We start from the raw sequence: 12765 nt of genomic DNA, 5'->3' as shown, positions 1-12765 counted from the left end.
CAACCCTATTTCCATAGGTATCTTAGGTAATCGTGATTTCATTACTTGTTTAAGTGGAAAGGAGGAGTTTGCATGCCATAAGTCAAAGGTAGGAGGAGGAAATTAAGGGAATGTTTTATGATGTGAAAAAATAAGAGCCAAAGGAAAGAAAAAATGTCATGCTTAAGGTAGGACTAGGGGAACAAGGCCCTAATCTATGCATGCATGGTCAAGGGGGCACCTAAAATAGGGACCATGGGCTATATAGGGCCAATGATGGGTGGATATTAGCATGTAGTAGTTCCTCTATCAATTCAATGGCATCAGAGCACGGCTACAAACCAAATTTGGGTCTACACGAGTTCCACGCACACGATTACATTTTTTAGGCTATTGTTCATAGAACTCATCGTAGAGGCATACTCACAATTTTGAGAGATTTTCCACCAACAGGTGTCCTACAGTTTAACGCCCCTTTCAAAGGTTTTTGTGCCCTCAAAATTGCATTTCAATCTAGATAGAAGAAAGTACTCTATGGATGCCTCAAGAAATATTAGGTGTGTTTTTCCTTGTTTTTGCTTATGGTAAGAGATTCTTTCATAGATCTACATGTCCAACATCCTTTCAAGATTTCATGCAGTGTGTGTTGCACTTTCTTTAGGTAGAACAACCTCTATGTGTTGAATTTTGCACTCTCGCTGCACGTGCATGTAAGCAAATACATTGTTGATTGAAGAACTTTAATGTTGACACTTTTGCTTATGCACATGCAGTTTCTTCACAATCTTGTGAACTATTAGTTTGTAAGAATAAGAATAAGAATAATTCCTCATTTTCATGTGACATGTGTGTATATGTTCTTCTATCATAGAGAGTTTTTGTAAATCTACATGCTCATGCATTGCATAAAGATAGTTTTTTAACGTTTTCCTAAGTTTCATGTAAACTTGGAAGAGGTAGTGCATAGATTTGTGTCTCAAAGAACATCTATTTTGATTTCTACCTTTTTATGTATGCATGGCATGCTCTTTGTGTGCATGGAAACAATGCCTTCTACACATCTCCATCTATATGATACATCTACGCAAAGTTGAAGCAATGAAAGCATCCATTGTGCATCAATCAAGCTCTGTGATGCTAATGGTGAGTAAATTTAGATCATGATGCTAATGGCCTATCAAGGAATTTTTTTAGTTTGTATGCAGACCATTCAAAATTCTCATTAGGCAGTCATGCAATAGTTTCCAAGGGGAAGCCCTTTTAAGGCTTGGCCACTAAGAAAGGGAAGATTCTCTGATTGAAGCAATCTTTCCAAGGGGGCATGATTCCTATTATGCATATTTTATGATTATATGGCCAAGGAGCCAATAAAAAAAACCCATTATGTCATATCAATGTTCTACAATTAATATCTTGTGTATCTGCTCTCATCATTGGCAAATCTCAAGCATGCTTTATCACTGCAATTAAGACATGCATTAATTGTGGGTATTGTTTATGCTTCCACTACTCCACACAATTCAGAAGGTTGATTATGTATTGATTATCACCAAGGTCGATTTTATTATTTTGAGTGTGTATTATGCATGGCATGTGAATGTCTATAGAAGCATCAGATGGCTATGATTATCAAAGCCTGATAAAGTTTTGAACATGTCATTATGTGAAGCAAGAGTTTGATTTTATCCATATCGCATAGTAGCTTCCAAAGTTTGAGATATGCTATTAGCATACGAAATTGGGGGAACTTTGCAATGCATTTGAATGGTCTCTCATTGGATGCTGACATGAACCAATCCAAGAGGGCTTACATGGCACATATGAGAGCTCTCAATCTATTAGAATTGAGCATGTGCTTTTGGATTTCAAGAGAACTAGCCATAGATGTGCGGAAAGGTTAGACAATTTCAAGTTCTTCTTATGAAGATAAGAAGGAGAAGATGGGGATGATGGTAGTGTGTAAGCCCAAAAAAAATCTTCTTTTTTTGTGTCTTGTCTTATTGATAGTTCCCATGGAAGGGGTGGTTCTCAATTGTGATAATGTGCACACACACTTACTCAATCACACAGATTGTGTGAGCAAGAAGAATATGAGATTGAAGATGCGAGGATTGAGTCCATCATTGGGTATGTTTGTACATGGATCTAGGCTGTGTGTAGATTGGTGTCCTTAGATATAAGTTCATGTGAGTGAGATATTGTAGATGGTTTTGTGTGTGGTGTTGTTTTTAAACTAATACATATACACAAAAGAACATACTAGTTCAATAGTCAGCTAGCTTTAGACAAAGGACAAGGATTAGCACAAAAACGACTCAATCTTTGATTCATTTCTGTACACCATAATGAGAATGATTTATCATTCTAGGGATTTGTACATAAGATAGTTAAGAACAGCCAATAATAAAGTGACAAAGGCTGAGTTTAGCAAAGCCAAAAAGATCCTAAGTGAAGATAGAGTCCTCACCTGCATCCATATAAACAAGACAATAAACAAAACACCCCCTTTCCAAAAAAAGGCTATAGTGAACAGTCTTTTGGCCAAAGCTAGAAATAGTCTAAAGTGGTTTATTGTAATCAAGAAGTAAACCTAACATGATACATGTGATATAAGCAGGGTTTGCAACTGGTTGATATCCAACATCTCAGTGAGGTCCAATCATAGTGTTAAAAAAGGTAAGCTAACCATTATTCATTAGTACTTTAGGTAACAGTTAATGTCAATCAAACCCTAGATCAGAGGTAAAAATTTTCTATAAGAGTCAATAAACCATTATGCAAGCATTGCTTCTAAATGATAAATGTGAAAGCCAAATCACTTATAGTTTATGGAAGGTTTTTTTCAAAAACCAGTCACTTGATATGAAAAACTTGTCAACAACCATACATCATAACTCAATTGATGGTAAAAGAGAGTAGGCGATCCACAAAAACAACTTATACCTATTGTAGGGTATAAAATTTCAAAGTTCACAAGTAGAAAAGCATAATATCACTATACTAGCTAGGTATTTTGAGCCTAGTAGGCACCATAGTACTACTAGTATCCCAAGTAGCAGCAAGGGAAGTATAGCCAGATAATGATCCTAAGCTTTATAAGTAATAAATATCCAAAGCTTGTTCAGCCTCAAATTGTAAAGCAACAGTTTTCACAACTAAATCCATATGGAGGTAGTGTTTACCAATCACCTACAGGTGAGGCGTATCAAAAGGCCGAAACCAGTCAATTATAGAAAAACTGTATTGAATAACTAACGGACATATTATACCAGCCATATTATAACCATAGTTTAGGCCATGCCATTGTAATACATCACATTTAATCCAAATACTAAGCAATGCTAGACCATACTAGAATGATTCTAAGTATTTTAGAAGAAACAACCATTGAAAGCATGTTCATTACTTGCAGTAAACAAGAAAGTGGTGTTTGATAGAGTAAAGCTATATTTTGTCAGCATTTTGAAGTAAATTTAGTTCTAGAGCTATGAGACAACAAAAAGGAGTCCAACTAAACTCAGTACAAGCTAAAGTTTAGAATGTGTGTCATAAATCATATATTCAACCCTATAACAAGATCAAATTTCCTCAGTGTCATTTCCTATGACGACAGGAATCAGCTCTCAATAATGTACTGCCATTGCAAACTTTGTCCATGTAAGTTTTGAAAACCTATTGGTGAAGTTTAGTTAACCCAAAATCTCACACAATCTCATTAACCACTATACCAAGTGTAACCCCTTTGGGAGCAAGAATATACAATCATCAAGCTTGTTATGAAATGAAGGAGAATCTTCTTCCATAAGAGATTAAATCTGAGGATTGTTGGGGTATAAAGCCCAATGTGGTTGCCCAGGTAAGTGGGCGGGCCGCCAGGTATGTACACATATTCTTTTGTAAAAACCTAATAAGAACTCTTTATGCTCTACACATTACAGTAGAGTGAGTTCACCATATCGTTGTACTCCTTCTCGCACTCTCTCTCGCGTCGCACTTCTGCTCAGATCGAGGCTCGGGGCAGCATTTGCAGGTAGCCAGAGTCACCTGCTCAGATTGGAGTGAGATTCAACAGGCGAAGACACGGCCCCAAATCTTGTGGGTAAGCAATTTCATTCTGAGGTCATCTCGGCCACCGTTCGGCTTCGACAAAGTTCTGCGTAGGCCATTTTCGACTACGTGGTCTCAGCGGGTGCAGATCCGACTCTGCAAATTTGGGTTTCGGCCTATGACTACAGGTGATGAGGATATCTACACTTCCAGAGTGCTGATTTGTGGCTATCTACACAATGAAATATGGCTTACAGTTCTTGGAGGCGTGTCACATACGACACGGACGCATCTACACAGATTGTAGGCGACATCCACTAGTTCATCAGGTAGCTTGTGTTTGCTGCTTGATATTCCAAATTTCATCCTGACATTGCAGGTACTTCCACATGGGATGTATTGTCAGAGATGATGTATGTCTGTTGAGGGTTTGCTGGCTGTGAGTTATGCAGCAAACAACCGCCGCAGTGGTTACAGCATATTGTGGGAAATTTGTGGATGTATGACTTTGTGGGAAGTCTATGTACTGTCAGATTTACTGTAGCCTTTGTTGAGGGTCGAGTGAGGTTTTATTGAGATGGGGGATTCTCGAATGTTGAGATCCTTTCGGTGATACAGGTCTTGGAGCGATCCCTCGAGCACCCTTAGATAGGCAGCTAGGATGTATTGACTGTGAGTTAGACAGTTGGGATTGCATCTTTGCTTTACTGCCGTTGAGGCATTATTGCAGTCTATGCTTACAGGACAGTGAGAGACAATACAGGTGCAGGACAGGTTTACTCGCAACTTACAGTGTTAGAGAGACAGTGTTTCTTGAGCTGTTTTTTTTGGTCTGTTTTTGAGTACACCAGAGCCATTTTACAAAGGAGACTCTGCCGAAATTTCTGCAGAATCTGAAGCTTTCTTGGTTCATTTGACAGGTTGGTATTGGTTCAGAGGTCAGTTTACAGAGGAAACTCTGCCGAATTTTTCCCAGGAAAGTAAACTACTGTGAAGCGTAGCTATGGCTGGATCAAAGGACACTGCTCTTTACAATATCAAGAAGCTGGATGAAACCAATTTCCCATTGTGGAAGAAGCAGATTTGGCACGTGTTGGTACAAAAGAAGCAGATAAAACCTATAAAGCTCAAGGGGATAAAACCACAAGATATGGACGAAGATGAATGGAGCGAAATGGATGAATTGGCACTTTCTACCATTATGCTGACTTTGGCAGAAAGCGTTTACTTCAATGTAGCAGACGAGATGTCGGCTTATGAAGCATGGACAAAGCTGAGTGATCTTTATGAGAAGCAGAGTGCAGCTTCACAGGTATACTGGCTTAAGAAGCTTGTTGACTTGAAGATGAAAGAAGGGACACCTATGTCCAATCATCTGAATGAATTCAACACCATCTACAGTCAGTTGTCAGCTCATCGTGTCAAGTTTGATGAACCTGTTGGAGCTATGTTCCTGTTGATCACATTGCCGGAAAGTTGGGACACTTTTCGCACAGCTTTGAGTAATTCTGCACCTCCAGATGGTTTGAACATAGCAGGTGTAGAAGGCAGTCTGCTTACTGAAGAAACCAATAGAAAGACAATGGACAAAGGCAAAGAAACAACCTTAGTTGTCAGGGGAAGGAACAAAGAAAAGTACAAAGGTGGAAAGAGGAATCAGTCTCGTAGCAAGTCCCGCAGTGCTAAAGGCAAGAGTGACATAGAATGCTACCATTGTGGCAAGAAGGGTCACATGAAAAGAGACTGCAGAGAATGGAAAGCAGAAAAAGGCAAAGAGAAAGCTGAAGACCATGGTGAGAAGAACAAGTCCTCAGTGAAGATTCAAGAAATAAATGTGACAAACACTGTTGCAGAGGATGACAGTCTAGTGTCAGGAGACATCTACTTCTTGGAGAATATAATGGACTCAGCTCTTCTTACAGCATCTGATGGAAATGCACTGAGTGGCTGGATTATAGACTCAGGGGCATCACTTCATGTGTCTCCAAACAAGGAGTGGTTTACCTCTTATGTGACCACTAAAGATCACGTTCGGCTAGGCAATGGGCAGACATGTGAGATCTTAGGTGTTGGAGATGTTCAATTGAAGTTTCAGAATGGCTCTTCTTTCACGCTGAAGAATGTGAGACATGTTCCCGCAATTACAAAGAGCTTGATCAACACAAGTTTACTTGATGATGCTGGCTACGTCACCACTTTTGGACAGAACATGTGGAAGATATCCAAGGGTTTGATGACAGTAGCACATGGAGTAAAGTCTGGAGGACTTTACATGATTTATGTATCAAATGTCTCTAAAAATGTAATCAATGTAACCGAGCAGCCGAACGTTTCTTTGTGGCATAGCCGGTTAGGACATATGTCCAAGAAGGGAATGGAAATCTTGTCTCGTTCTGGTTATTTGCCTGGCTTTTCATTTAATGATTTTGAATTCTGTGAACATTGTTTGTATGGTAAGCAAACACAGCAGCCACATAAGCATAGAAGCAGTAGAAGAGATACACGGTTGGCACTTGTTCATAGTGATTTGTGTGGACCTATGCCTAACCTATCTCTAGGGGGAGCTTCTTACTTTATGACATTTATAGATGATTACTCGAGGAAAGTATGGGTTTACTTTCTCAAGCACAAGGATGAAGCGTTTGGTGTTTTCAAAACGTTTGTGACACTTGTGGAGAATCAGAGTGGCAAGAAGCTTAAATGCTTACGCACTGACAATGGTGGAGAGTATGTTTCAAAGGCCTTTCAGGATTTTTGTGAGTCAAAAGGTATAAAACGTGAGCTTACTGCTCCTTACAATCCTCCTCAAAATGGTGTTGCTGAGAGGATGAATAGGACCATACAAGAGAAGGTCAGAAGTATGTTGTCTAATGCACAACTGCCAAATGGGTTTTGGGCTGAAGCTGTATCAACAGCTGTTCATCTTATAAATAGATCTCCTAGCAAGGTTTTGCAGAAGGATTTAGTGCCAGAGATGGTATGGTCAGGCAAAATGCCCTCATACAAGCATCTCAGAGTCTTTGGCTGTGAGGCATATACTCACGTTCCAAAGGAATTTAGGAACAAACTTGAGCCAAAGAGTAGAAAGTGCATCTTTCTAGGCTATGGTAATTCTGGTGAGATGGGGTACAGACTTTGGGATCCCGAATCCAGAAAGATTATCCGCAGCAATGATGTTCACTTTAATGAAGCCAAATATCATTCTAAACCAGAGAGGGTTGAGGAGATTAGAAGAGTTGTCTTCCAAGAAGATGGACCTGCACGTGCAAGACAAAATGTCAAGGCTCAAGAGGAGCAAGGACGGGATAGAGTGGAACCACAGGTTGTGGCTGAGCCTGAGCCACCTATTGTGCGTAGATCTGGACGTATCACGCGACCTCCTGATAGGTTTGTTCCATCTATGAACTATGTCATGTTGACTGATTGCAATGAGCCTTCATGTTACAAGGAAGCAGTGCAAATGAAGGACTCCGGGAATTGGCAATTGGCCATGCAGTCAGAGATGACAGCTCTGCATAAAAACCAGACATGGAAGCTAGTTAAATTACCACAGGGAAAAAAGGCTCTACCTTGTAAATGGGTTTACAGGTATAAGATCCCCGCTCATGATAGTCAGCCAAAGTACAAAGCAAGGCTTGTTGCCAAGGGCTTTAAGCAAGAACAAGGCATTTATTTTGATGAAGTCTTCTCTCCGGTGGTCAAGATGACTACATTGAGATGCTTTCTTGCATTGGTTGCCATATTAGATTTGGTGTTGCACCGAATGGATGTCAAGACAACGTTCTTGCATGGTGATTTAGATGTGGAAAGTTACATGCAGCAGCCAGAAGGGTTTGTTGAGAAAGGCAAGGAAGATTTGGTATGCCAGTTGTTAAAGAGTCTTTATGGCTTAAAACAATCACCGAGGGCATGGTACCATAAATTCCACAAGTTTATGCTTTCTCAAGGCTACAAACGTAGTGACTTCGATCACTGTCTATATACAAAGAAGGCTAAGGATGGCAGTTGGCTGATCCTTATTTTGTATGTGGATGACATGTTGATTGTTGGCAAGCACTTGGAAGAAATTTCAGCTTTGAATTCAAAGATGGCAAAATCGTTTGACATGAAAGACATGGGTGAGGCAAGTCATATACTTGGTATGCGCATTGAGAGAGACAGATCAAAGAAGTTGATTTGGTTATCTCAAACAGAGTATATTGACAAGGTTTTGCAACGTTTCAATATGGAGAAGGGAAAGGCACTGAGTGTTCCATTGCCACCATATGTGAAACTTAGCAAACAAGATTGTCTTGTGTCTGAGGAAGAACAGGCTGAAATGGATAAGATTCCATATGCGTCTGCAGTGGGTAGTTTGATGTATGCAATGATTGCTACTCGCCTAGACATTGCATTTGCAGTGGGAGTAGTAAGTCGATACATGTCAAACCCAGGCAAAAAACATTGAGAGGCAGTGAAAGGAATATTGAGATACCTGAAAGGTACAAAGAGTATGCGTATATGCTATGGGAGTCAGGAGCTAAGTGTAAAGGGCTTTACAGACTCAGATTATGCAGGTGACTTAGACAACCGAAGGTCTACGTCAGGGTATGTCTTTACATTGGCTGGTGGAGCAGTATCATGGTGTTCTAGATTACGAGATTGTGTTACTCAGTCTACTACAGAGGTTGAATATGTTGCAGCATCAGAGGCATGCAAAGAATCAATTTGGCTTAATCGACTAGTAACAGATTTGGGAATCTGTACACATATTCTTTTGTAAAAACCTAATAAGAACTCTTTATGCTCTACACATTACAGTAGAGCGAGTTCACCATATCATCGTGCTCTTCTTCTCGCACTCTCTCTCGTGTCGCACTTCCGCTCGTACTCCTTCAAGGATTATTCAAGATATCTAGTAGCACAATAGATCAACATAAAAGCAGTGGGAAGCCAAGCCCTAAGGGAGTAGGTGATCTAAGTAGACCAGAACTATACCCGTATACACTTAGTTTCAAAAAGTATGAAATTTTACCTAAATCCAAGAGGGATATATGGGAAGGATCCAATATTTTCTCAATCAATCCCATAACATCAAACCCCAGATTGTAGTAAGTGTAGTACTAGAAGATAAGTGCAGTTTATATTTTTCTTGAAAACGACATCAAGTGGACAGTGGAAGACTCAGGTATAAGTTTTGACCCAACCACCATGACTGAGATCAGTAAAAAATGAACAGGGTATTTAGGCTCGCCAAGCCAAGCACTCCAAGAACCAATCATGTCAAGCACTTGAAAAACGCTAACCTAACCCTATGTGATTTAAGGTCAACAAAGGTGAAACAAAACAATCATACATGTTCAGTCACCAACTGTTCTAAATAGGCTTGAACAAATCATTTAGTACCGATTTAGATCTTTTTTGAATTACAGAGGAGGTCCTTAGTAGATCTTTTTGTACCAAAGAGCGGAATAGTATAAGATTTCCAAACATTAAGTTCAAAGTGCTAACCTTCTTGAACCAAAAATTATAATCAGAAGAAAAGAAGCTGCAAGGCAGTGGGTATCATCACCAACCAGAGTATTAAGTAGCATAGCCCAGTACTTTCAAATTTTTGCAGTCGACCATAGTGAAAAAATGAATTTTTGATTTTATATGCATAGAAAAAAACATGTGCAGCAATTGGTTTGTACAATACTCTTGATGGTGCAAGGAGAAAAACTGCAGAGTCACCCGTGATACTATTCCTTCTCATTTTACCAGAATGTAAACAAAAAAATGAACACGGCTAAGTGAGGGGAAAACATCACCCTCACCTTCTTTTTAGAGCACTAAGGTAGCTAGGTCCACTAAGAAGATCCCAAATCATTTCATCATTTGCTCAATGTAGGGTTGAAGGCAAGTTGAGTGGACTCATTCTCTTGCATCAATACCAGAATTTGCAAATGATGCAATTGTGTAGGCATTTTAGCAACCTTGTCTAGGCTCCAAGAATCCTCTCCAGATTAGGAAAAATAGGTGGTGCATCATCATCACATGCCAATCTGCATTTATGGTGAGAGAGAGAGAGAGAGAGAGAGAGAGAGAGAGAGAGAGAGAGAGAGAGAGAGAGAGAGAGAGAGAGAGAGAGAGAGAGAGAGAGAGAGAGAGAGAGAGAGAGAGAGAGAGAGAGAGAGAGACATGATGGTGTTGCAGAGCAATATTGAGGATGCAGTATCTAAGTAGAGGCGAGACAGTTCTACAAAGTGGTCAGAGAAGACCATTATGGTGCGGCCCATCACGCTTGGGAGGGGGGTCTCTTAAAAGGGTTGGTACATTTTATGCTTGGGTAATTATTCCAATTGAGATCATGTTTTTTAGGGGGATGTTCACACCAACACGAGAGTGGAAACTCAATATGAGCATGCTTAAGGGTATATTCCACATGATGCAAACAAACCAAAGTGCTATAACAAAGGTCCAGTCACAACAGAGAAAAAAGTTTTAAGCTTTAAGTGTCAAGGCCAATTAAACATTACACTATAAATTAGGAGTTTGATCAAGGGGTTACCAAGAAAACGAAAGTCCACAGCTAAGCCACATTATCCAACCCAAAGAGCAGTAAAGTGTATTGCCAGAGGATATGCGTATATGTATACTCCAAACTTTGTAACATTTAGCCCCTTAATAGGCATATTTATCCAAGCCATCCAAATATGTCATGGGGTAAGACCCACGGGAGGTGGATCTGTATATTCGTCAGCAACATTATTCTTCCACCAAAATTCCTTCAAGATACAGGCATAAGATAGCCCACTTATAAGACAAAATGATCACTAGCTATCCTAGTAGCTCATGTTTAAGTGTGTAGCTAGGTGGAACATTCATAGCATATGGAGCGACCAAGTGGTGTGTGTGTGTGTGTGTGTGTGTGTGTGTGTGTGTGTACAAGGGGTGAGGGTGATGTGTAGTCCCTGGGCTACAGAAGGGCAAATAACTTGTGTCTAGTGTTTATGCATCATTCCCCTTCTCCAACATGTAGAGTGCACGTGCTTGTAGAATGTGAGGACATGGATGATACATGCCTTGGTGACTTGTTTGCATCGGTCAACTTTCTTGGGAGAGTCTTCATGGTGTGTGCCCCTAATAAAAAAACATGCACACTTAACAATATGTATCAACAACAACAAAAGGAGAGAGAGAGAGAGAGAGAGAGAGAGAGAGAGAGAGAGAGAGAGACCACCATGAGTTAATCATCAACAAAAAGACACACATACACACAAGCACGCACAGTACGTGATCAAGTTATTTTTAACCATAAAAACACATGAAAGCTAATATTTGCACCAATCAAGTGCCATGATATTTAATGTTTTTTTACAAGAAGAATAGTGTGAACAAAGCTAGAGAGAGGGAGACTTGTCAATAGGTAGGTATCTTTGAGTGAATACATCAGACCTGCCACCATCACCATGAAACAAACATAAAAATGTGAAAGATAGGTGTCCAAAAAGATTACTACTTGTTATTGATTTCTATCAAATAAAAACACTAAAGTTACCAAACGTGAGTAGATGGATCCAATCAAGAGCATCAAGAGTATGTGTGATGTTTCTCTTGTTAACTTTTAGGTGTGGTCCTCTTTGCCTCTGAGTTTTGTTTTGGACCCCTACCCTTATATAGTGCTTTATGTTTGTCCTCCACACCCGTAAAAGTTTGTGAACGGTTTTGAATATTGGGGAGTGATATGAAGCCTCACTCACTCTCTCACACACACACACACACACACACACACATGTATATATATACATATATACACATATATATGTATATGTGTATATATATACATGTGTGTGTGTGTGTATGCATATACATATACATATATATGTATATAAATAAATAAATAAATAAATAAATATATATATATAGAGATGCTTTCGAAGAAGCCTGGGGAGGGATACTTTGTGAAATTGACAATGAAGATCCTATTATTTGCCGATGGGCATCAGACAGATTTAGTGATGCAGAAACCCGGTATCACTCTATTCAGAAAGAACTACTTGCTGGTGTCAACACTGTATTAGCTTTTCAACTATTTCTAGTCGGACATGCTTTCATCCTACGAAGTGATTTAAAGCACTTTGATAAATTTCTTAAAGAAAAAAATGCAGGAAAAGTAGGCAATGCCAGGATCTATCACTGGGATTATAAGCCGAGTCATTTGGACATCACTTACGAATATGTCCCAGGAATAAAGAATAACATTGCCGACCTTTTGTTGTAAGATCCCCAACCCGCCTATACCGTGATCGGGATGGGATCCTTGACAGGTCTCTAGGCCTTATAAAAATTGGAGTCTCTAGACAAGAAAAATCCAAGGAATAAACCTTTGCCATTGACAATGGCTTGGGTCTATAGCCTTAGAAGAAGACCTAGTCCTGTCACGCAGCGAAAACAGGACAATGTATTCAAACGGCCTACAAAAAAAATTCTTATTCCGGCCCTATAACTTCATCATTCAGATTATGGTTTCCTTAGCCAACGCTTTTTTCCCCCTAACATATGTGAGGGCACAGCCGTTGGTAGATTCCTCTTCCGATTCAAGAAGTTTTCTAAATGTTTTAGTGCGCAGGGATGGATAGTTACCTGACTAATCAGGTCCACCCGTCCATGATTGACAACCTTAGTCAATCCCCACTTACCACCCCGCACTCACACAAGATTCATTTATCTTATTATACATTGTTTTAATATTTAAAATAATGGTCTCTTTTAACGTTC

Source organism: Adiantum capillus-veneris, chromosome 12 (assembly GCF_014529385.1).
Source record: "Adiantum capillus-veneris isolate H3 chromosome 12, ASM1452938v2, whole genome shotgun sequence".
In the NCBI taxonomy this organism is placed as follows: Eukaryota; Viridiplantae; Streptophyta; class Polypodiopsida; order Polypodiales; family Pteridaceae; genus Adiantum; species Adiantum capillus-veneris.
Note: the sequence above shows the minus strand (reverse complement) of the source record.